The following is an 8659-nucleotide window of genomic DNA, read 5'->3' on the forward strand; positions in this document are numbered from 1 at the left end:
TAAGAACGTTGAATATTGGCCCCCACTCTCTTCTGGCTTGTAGAGTTTCTGCCGAGAGGTCTGCTGTTATTCTGATGGGCTTCCTTTGTGGGTAACCTGACCTTTCTCTCTGGCTGCCCTTAAGATTTTTTCCTTCATTTCAACTTTGGTGAATCTGGCAATTATGTGTCTTGGAGTTGCTCTTCTGGAGGAGTATCTTTGTGGGGTTCTCTGTATTTCCTGAATTTGAATGTTGGCCTGCCCTACTAGGTTGGGGAAGTTCTCCTGGATGATATCCTGAAGAGTGTTTTCCAACTTGGTTCTATTTTCCCCCTCACTTTCAGGCACCCCAATCAGACGTAGATTTGGTCTTTTTACATAATCCCATACTTCTTGCAGGCTTTGTTCATTTCTTTTTCTTCTTTTTTCTTTTGGTTTCTCTTCTCGCTTCATTTCATTCATTTGATCCTCAATCGCTGATACTCTTTCTTCCAGTTGATCGAGTCGGTTACTGAAGCTTGTGCATTTGTCACGTATTTCTCGTGTCATGGTTTTCATCTCTGTCATTTCGTTTATGATCTTCTCTGCATTAATTAATCTAGCTGTCAATTCTTCCACTTTTTTTTCAAGATTTTTAGTTTCTTTGCGCTGGGTACGTAATTCCTCCTTTAGCTCTGAGAGGTTTGATGGACTGAAGCCTTCTTCTCTCATCTCGTCAAAGTCATTCTCTGACCAGCTTTGATCCGTTGCTGGCGATGGGCTGCGCTCCTTTGCAGAGGGAGATGCGCTCTTATTTTTGAATTTCCAGCTTTTCTGCCCTGCTTCTTCCCCATCTTTGTGGTTTTATCTGTCTCTGGACTTTGATGATGGTGACGTACGGATGGGGTTTTGGTATAGGTGTCCTTCCTGTTTGATAGTTTTCCGTCTGACAGTCAGAAGGACTGTCTGTTGGTCTGTTGGAGATTGCTTGAGGTCCACTCCAGACCCTGTTTGCCTGGGTATCAGCAGCAGAGGTTGCCGAAGATAGAATATTGCTGAACAGCGAGTGTACCTGTCTGATTCTTTCTTTGGAAGTTTCCTCTCAGGGATGACGCCACCCTGTGAGGTGTGGGGTGTCAGACTGCCCCTAGTGGGGGATGTCTCCCAGCTGGGCTACTCAGGGGTCAGGGACCCACCTGAGCAGGCAGTCTGTCCGTTCTCGGATCTCAACCTCCGCGTTAGGAGATCCACAGCTCTCCCCAAAGCTGTCAGACAGAGTCGTTCGCGTCTGCACCGCCCCCGCTCTTTCCCCTAATGGACTGCAGCTGTGCGCTGTCCGCAGAGGTAGAGTCTACAGAGACAGGCAGGCTTCCTTGAGCTGCTGTGAGCTCCACCCAGTTCGAGCTTCCCAGCGGTTTTGTTTACCTACTTAAGCCTCAGCAATGGCGGGCGCCCCTCCCCCAGCCTCGCTGCTGCCTTGTGGATAGATCGCTGCAGACGGCTGTGTTAGCAGTGAGGGAGGCTCCTTGGGCGTGGGACCCTCCCGGCCAGGTGTGGGATATATTCTCCTGGTGTGCCTGTTTCCTTAAAGCGCAGTATTGGGGTGGGAGTTACCCGAATTTTCCAGGTGTTGTGTGTCTCAGTTCCCCTTGCTAGTAAAAAGGGATTCCTTTCCCCCTTGCGCTTCCAGGTGAGGCGATGCCTCGCCCTGCTTCAGCTCACGCTGGTCAGGCTGCAGCAGCTGACCAGCACCGATTGTCCGGCACTCCCTAGCGAGATGACCCCAGTACCTCAGTTGAAAACGCAGAAATCACCGGTCTTCTGTGTCGCTCGCGCTGGGAGTTGGAGACTGGAGCTGCTCCTATTCGGCCATCTTGCTCCTCCATCTGAGTGACTCTTTTTAAAGCCATCATCATCATTCACACTTTCTTATCTTTCATTTGGGCGTGTCCAATCACCCTTCCATGAACATCTGTACCTTTTACAAAGAGAGGACTAGGTTCCAGGAGTTCATAGATGTAAACAACAGCCTAGGGGTAGCAAACTGGTGGGCCCTGAGCCAAATCCTGGCCTGCACATGTATTTTGTTTGGGTTGTACAGTGTTTGTTATAAATGAGCTGGCTGCTAATATTTTTTAATTGGAAATATTTACATTAAAAACCTAGACCTGCAGCTGCTCTTAAAAAATAAAAATACAGCCAGGCACGGTGGCTTATGCCTGTAATCCTAGCACTTTGGGAGACTGAGGTGGGCAGATCGTTTGAGGTCAGGAGTTCGAAACTAGCCTGGCCAACGTGGTGAAATATCATCTCTACTAAAAGTACCAAAAAATTAGCTGGGCATGGTGGTGGGTGTCTGTAATCCCAGCTACTTGGAAGGCTGAGGCAGGAGAATTGCTTGAACCCAGAAGGCGGAGGTTGTAGTGAGCCAAGATCATGCCACTGCACTCCAGTCTGGGTGACAGAGCAAGACTCTGTCAGGAAAAAAAAAAAAAAAAAAAAAAGCCAGGCGTGGTGGCACATGCCTGTAATCCCAGGAGGCAGAGGTTGCATAGAGCCGAGATCGTGCCATTGCACTCCAGCTTGGGCTACAGAGCGAGACTATCTCAAAAAAAAAAAAAAAAAGAAAACAACCACAAAAAACATGAGTTCCACAATACTCCAGGCATAGTTAACTAGCATCCAGTAGCCCTCCGGGTGAGGCTGCATGAGGCAGTGCATGATGATTCCCTCCACCCCTGTTAATTGTGTAACACTGAAGCCAGGTGTCAGTTGGCAGGTATCAGTGTGCTGATGGTATTTTCTTGAATTCTGCCCTTTTGCTCACTGATGTTACCTACCTGGCTCTTGACACCTGATATCTCACGGAATATTCCAAGACAATGTGAATCACCAAATCTGTGAATGTGGCATTGTTTGACTAGGCTCTTGGGTCAGTTAAATCAGATTGTTTTCCGTGCCCCAAATCACTAGTGAACCACCATATAGGTAAACCTTTTCAAATGAATTTCTCACTTAAGCGACTTTTACTCTGCTGGAGCACTTAACAGAGCACATGACGCATCATATCTTTGTACAGAGGGCATGGCACATTGTAAATCTCACTGTGAGGCTCAGTTTTCCACCCTCAATTACAAAACTTAATTTCTTGCCCAAAATGATTTCCTGCCCCAGGTGCGTTATTTTCATGGACCTTTCCAAACCAAATTTTATTCATTTAACAAGAATTAATACAATATAGACCAACAATGCACAAATAAAGCCACATTTAAATTGATTAGCCAGGCTCTCAGCCCCTAGCTGACTTCTTTTACACACGCAATTGAAATCAAGAGTCTCAGATAAAGTTCCAACTTATTTGAGAACAGTCAAATTGCAAATGTCAAGTGTCTACTTGCATATAATCTGATGAGGGCTATAATGATAGGTTTCTACCTAGAGAAATAAGGGTAGGTAAAGTCTCAATGTTTAGATACATGGCACATACCTGCATGTAATTAATATTCAATTGGAGACAAGACAATGTTTTAAAAAGCCAAATGACATCCAAAATTATCCTCAGTATATTTTAGAGCCAAGCAACAGTACAATGAGTGCCAAGTTTAAAGACGAAAGGGCCGGGCGCGGTGGCTCAAGCCTGTAATCCCAGCACTTTGGGAGGCCGAGATGGGTGGATCACGAGGTCAGGAGATCAAGACCATCCTGGCTAACATGGTGAAACCCCGTCTCTACTAAAAATACAAAAACTAGCCGGGCGAGGTGGCGGGCGCCTGTAGTCCCAGCTACTCGGGAGGCTGAGGCAGGAGAATGGCGTAAACCCGGGAGGCGGAGTTTGCAGTGAGCTGAGATCTGGCCACTGCACTCCAGTCCGGGCGACAGAGCGAGACTCCGCCTCAAAAAAAAAAAAAAAAAAAAAAAAGAAAGATGAACCAGTGTGGCCTAGAAGGCCCCGGAAAATTTTTAGAGGACATGGAATGTGGGCTGCACTTCGAAGGGGAAGGTTTTAAAGGACAAAGAAGCCTGGCATAGTGGTGCACCTATAGACCCAACTACTTGGGAGGCTGATGCAGGAGGATCACTTGAGCCCAGGAATTCGAGACTGTAGTATGCTATGATTGCACCACTGCATTCCAACTTGGGCAACAGCAGCAAGAACCTGTTTCAGGGTTTAAAAAAAAAAGAGAGAGAGACAAAGGGGAAGAGGCCCAAGAGATGGTGTTCAATGCTGACATCCTCTATTAGCTGTGTAATCTTATACATGTTACTTAACCACTCTAAACTTCCATGTTCCCATCTGTAATGAGTTAGTAATTAAGCCTAGGTTAAAGGAAATAATGTATATAATGCACTTAACACAGTGTTAGGTGTGTAAATGTTCAATAAATGTTATCATTATTAGCATCTTTACAGTTGAGGATGCCAGACTAAAGTGTCTTTTAGACCAGAGCGCCATTGTTTTAAAAGCAGGTGATTGTAATTCCTAGGGTTTCCTAAGGGCTCCTGTCACAAATTACCACAAACTCTGTGGCTTAAAACAACAAATAATTACTCCTTCACATTTCTGGAGTCTAGAAATCTGAAATCCAGATGACAGCAGGGCCATGTTCCCTCTAAGTCCACCCTTGCTTCTTTGTAGTTTCTGGTGGTTCCCAGCAATCCTTGGTGTTCTTTGGCCTGTAGCTGCATCACTCCAGTCTCTGCCTCCATCATCACGTGGCCTTTTTCTCTGTATGTGTATGTTCTCTTCTAAGGATACCAGGGCCTACCCTAACCCAATATGTCCTCATCTTAACAAAGTACATCTGCAAAGACCCTATTTCCAAATAAGATTACATTCTGAGGTTCTAGGTGGACGTGAGTTTTGGGGAGACACTAGTCAACCTTTTTCAGTAACATAAGAAAAATAATAAAGAACCTGAAGTGGACTTTTTAAGAAACTTTCATTCTGAAATAATTTCAGATTTACAAAAAAGTTGCAAAAATAGTGTGAAGAATTTTTATATATCCTTCCCCAGATTCACCATTTTCACATTTCACCATGCTTGCTTTTTCACGCTCTGTGATGTCTTTTCTGCTCTGCTTGAGAGTAATTTGCAGTCATTGTTTCTTTACCTATAAGTACTTCAATATATATTCCTTAAAAACAAGGACATTATCTTACATATCCACAATATAATTACCAAAGTCAGAGAATTTAACATATTGACCAATACTGTAATCTATCGACCAGACATTGCCACTGTTGCAAATATTGATCTATTGATCAAATATTGCCAATTTACCTACTAGTGCCCTGTTTTCTGGTCCAGAATCCAACCTAGAATCATATACTGTCTTTAGTCGTAATCATTTTAGTCTCTTTTCATTGTAATTGTTCCTCAATCTGTCTTTGCTTTCATAACCTTGACATGTTTAAAGAGTGTAAACCAAACTTCCAATCCACAGCCCATGGGTCGCATGCAGCCCAGGATGGCTTTGAATGTGACCCAACACAAATTCATAAACTTTCTTAAAACATGATAATTTTTTGAGTTTTTTTTTCTTTTCTTTTCTTTTTTTTGCTCATCAGCTATTATTAGTGTTAGTGGATTTTATATGTGGCCCAAGACAATCCTTCCAGTATGGCCCAGGGAAGCCAGAAGATTGGACATCCCTGTTATAAACTGATGGTTTTGTTGAGTATCTTTTAATTTGAGTTTGCCCTATTTTTTTTTGTGATTAGATTTGGGTTTTGTGTTTTTGGCAGGAGAAATACAATAGAAGCCTGGTTGTGTCCTCAGTGCCTCATTAGGAGGCACAGTGTTAATTTGTCCCAGTAACCAATGGTGTTAACTATGATCATTGGTTAAGGTGCTGTCTGCCAGTGTTCTCTATTAAAATGTTACTATTTTACACTTTGTAATTAACAAGTATCTTTTGGGGGAGGTACTTTAGATCATATAAAAATTGTTTCTTTTATACTTTGTAATTAACAAGTATCTTTTGGGAGATACTTTAGATCATATAAATATTGTTTCTTTTGTTTTTTATATTTTTTGAGACAAAGTCTTGCTCCATCTCCCAGGCTGGAGTATGGCGGTGCGATCCGGGCTCACTGCAACCTTCATCTCCTGGGTTCGAGAGATTCTCCTGCCTCAGCCTCCCAAGTAGCTGGGATTACACATACCTGCCACCACACCCAGCTAATTTTTTCGTATTTTTAGTAGAGACAGGGTTTCGCCATGTTGTCCGGTCTGGCCTCAAACTCCTGACCTCAGGTGATCCACCTGCCTTGGCCTCCCAGAGTGCTGGGATTACAGGCGTGAGCCACCACACACAGCCTAGATAATATCAATAGTGCTTCTGGATTAACTCCTGCCTACTAATTCTAGCATCCTTTCATGATTTTTACCTGAAATAATTATTGAAAATGATTTTTAAATTTCAGCATTCACTCTACATTTATTAGTTGGAATGCCACTGTAAGAAAGAGCTTTCTTTTCTTCTTCATTTATTCATTTGTTTATATGTTTCAGTAGGGACTCATTCTATGAAGTTATAATCCATTACTGTCATTATTTTGTTACTCAAATTCCTATATGGCCAATGGAAACCCCTTTAAGATAGTTCCTGTGTCCTTTATTATTTATTTATTTATTTAGATGGAGTCTTGCCCTGTCGCCAGGCTGGAGTGTAGTGGCACAATCTTGGCTCGCTGCAACCTCCTCCTCCTGGGTTCAAGTGATTCTCCTGCCTCAGCCTCCCGAGTTGTTGGGACTACAGGGTGTGCACCACAACGCCCAGCTAATTTTTGTATTTTTAGTAGAGACGGGGTTTCACCATGTTGGCCAGGATGGTCTTGATCTCTTGACCTCGTGATTTGTCCGTCTCGGCCTCCCAAAGTGTTGGGATTACAGGCGTGAGCCACCGCACTCGGCCTCCTGTGAACTTTAAGATGAATATTTTAAAGACTTTTTCCCATATGTGTACCTTTCCAGAAGGTTCACACCATCTGTGCTTTCTCTAGACATGTATAACCAGAAGCTCTTGAGAACATGAGCTCTTGAGAACATCAGCACTGGTATTAGAGGGGATGAAGTAACTTTCAAAGATCAGGATAACTACCTTGCCAATGTATAGGGCTTTTCGTGGCTACAGTTTCCAGAACAACTTTCCTTTTGGTCCAGAGAATCTTCCCCATGGTTTGGATAAGGTTCGTTTGGCCCTGCCAAGTCTCATGTTAACATTTGATCCCCAAAATGTTGGTGGCAGGGCCTGGTGGAAGGTGTTTGGGCCATGGGGTGGATCCCTCATGGCTTGGTGCCATGCTTGAGGTAGTAAGTGAGTTCTTGCTCTATTAGTTCCTGTGAGAGCTGCTTGTTTAAAAGAACCTGGCACCTCCCCCTCTCTTCTTGCTTTCTCTCTTGCCATGTGATCTCTGTACACACTGACTCCCCTTTGCCTTCTGCCGTGAGTGGAAGATTCCTGAGACCCTCATCAGAAGCAGATGATGGGTACCATGCTTCTTGTACAGCCTGAAGAACCGTGAGCCAAATACACCTATTTTTTCTTTATAAATTACCCAGCTTCAGGTGTTCCTTTATAGTTACACAAACAAAGACACTCATGCACGATCAGTTTCCCTAGTCCTACCATCTCTCCTTTCCTTGAACGCCTTTCAGTTTGCATAGTCAGTAATAAGTGCCTTTGCCACTAGAGGTCACTCTTTGGCTGTATGTGATACAAGATCTTGCTCTAAGTTTCACTTCAGCTGACTGGCAAGCCTTATTCTGAACAATAAAGACTTGTCTGTTTACAAAGGAACACTCATGTCTTTAGATACGTCCATTTAAGCCTCATTTAGGTCTTTAATCCAGACTTGAACCTTTGATAATAACTCTAGGTACATACCTTTGCTAGACTTTGCTGGCAGAAGAATAGATAGCAACCTTTATTTATATAAGCACTATGTGCCAGATGCCATTCTCCTTCACATATATTAACTCATTTGACCTCTTTCAAAAACCCTGTGATGGGAGAGAAACCCATGAGGTGGTGATTTCACTCAGCTAGTAAGTGGTTGAGCCAGGATTTAGTTTGTTGCAGAGTCTGTATACTTAACCACTCTACTATGTATCAACATGCATGGCCTTGCTAGAGTCCCATTTTAATCTCATCTTTCCATATGCAAGCCTGAGCTCACTGGTCTCCTTATAAAGCATCCACATAATGAGGTTTGAAATCATCAAAAGTCTTTTAGAGCTCGGCAGCAGTTGCTGCTTGCCAGGTGTGTGCTACTGGGAAATTGTCCAGCAGAGTCATGCACATACCCACACCTGCACCCAGCCTGTTCCTTGTGGTTGCAAGCTGTCCAGGTCCAGAGATCAACTCCAGTAACCCTGTGACTCCACCTGCCACCCCATTCAGTGTGGTGCTGAGAGAACCTGAGGGTGTCAGCTTTTCCCTGCTTGACTATTGTTTCCTAGAAGCAGTGTCAGCTTGCTTCTAGGAAGCAAGTTCAAATTAAGTGGAAGCTGCTTCAAATGAAGCCCCAAGGTCCCTGATAAAGTTTGAGGTCTTTCCTCCTTGGCCGGGGGTGGTGAGAGAGGCATGGGTTCTGGAGTTCCACTGGCCTGCATTAGAAGTCCAGTCCTCCTACTCAGTGGCCATGTGGCCTTGGACAGAATTGCTTAACCTCTCTGAGCCTGAGTTTCTTCATCTG

The sequence above is a fragment of the Trachypithecus francoisi genome, unplaced genomic scaffold (genome assembly GCF_009764315.1).
Source record: "Trachypithecus francoisi isolate TF-2019V2 unplaced genomic scaffold, Tfra_2.0 Lachesis_group0, whole genome shotgun sequence".
NCBI classification, from domain to species: Eukaryota; Metazoa; Chordata; class Mammalia; order Primates; family Cercopithecidae; genus Trachypithecus; species Trachypithecus francoisi.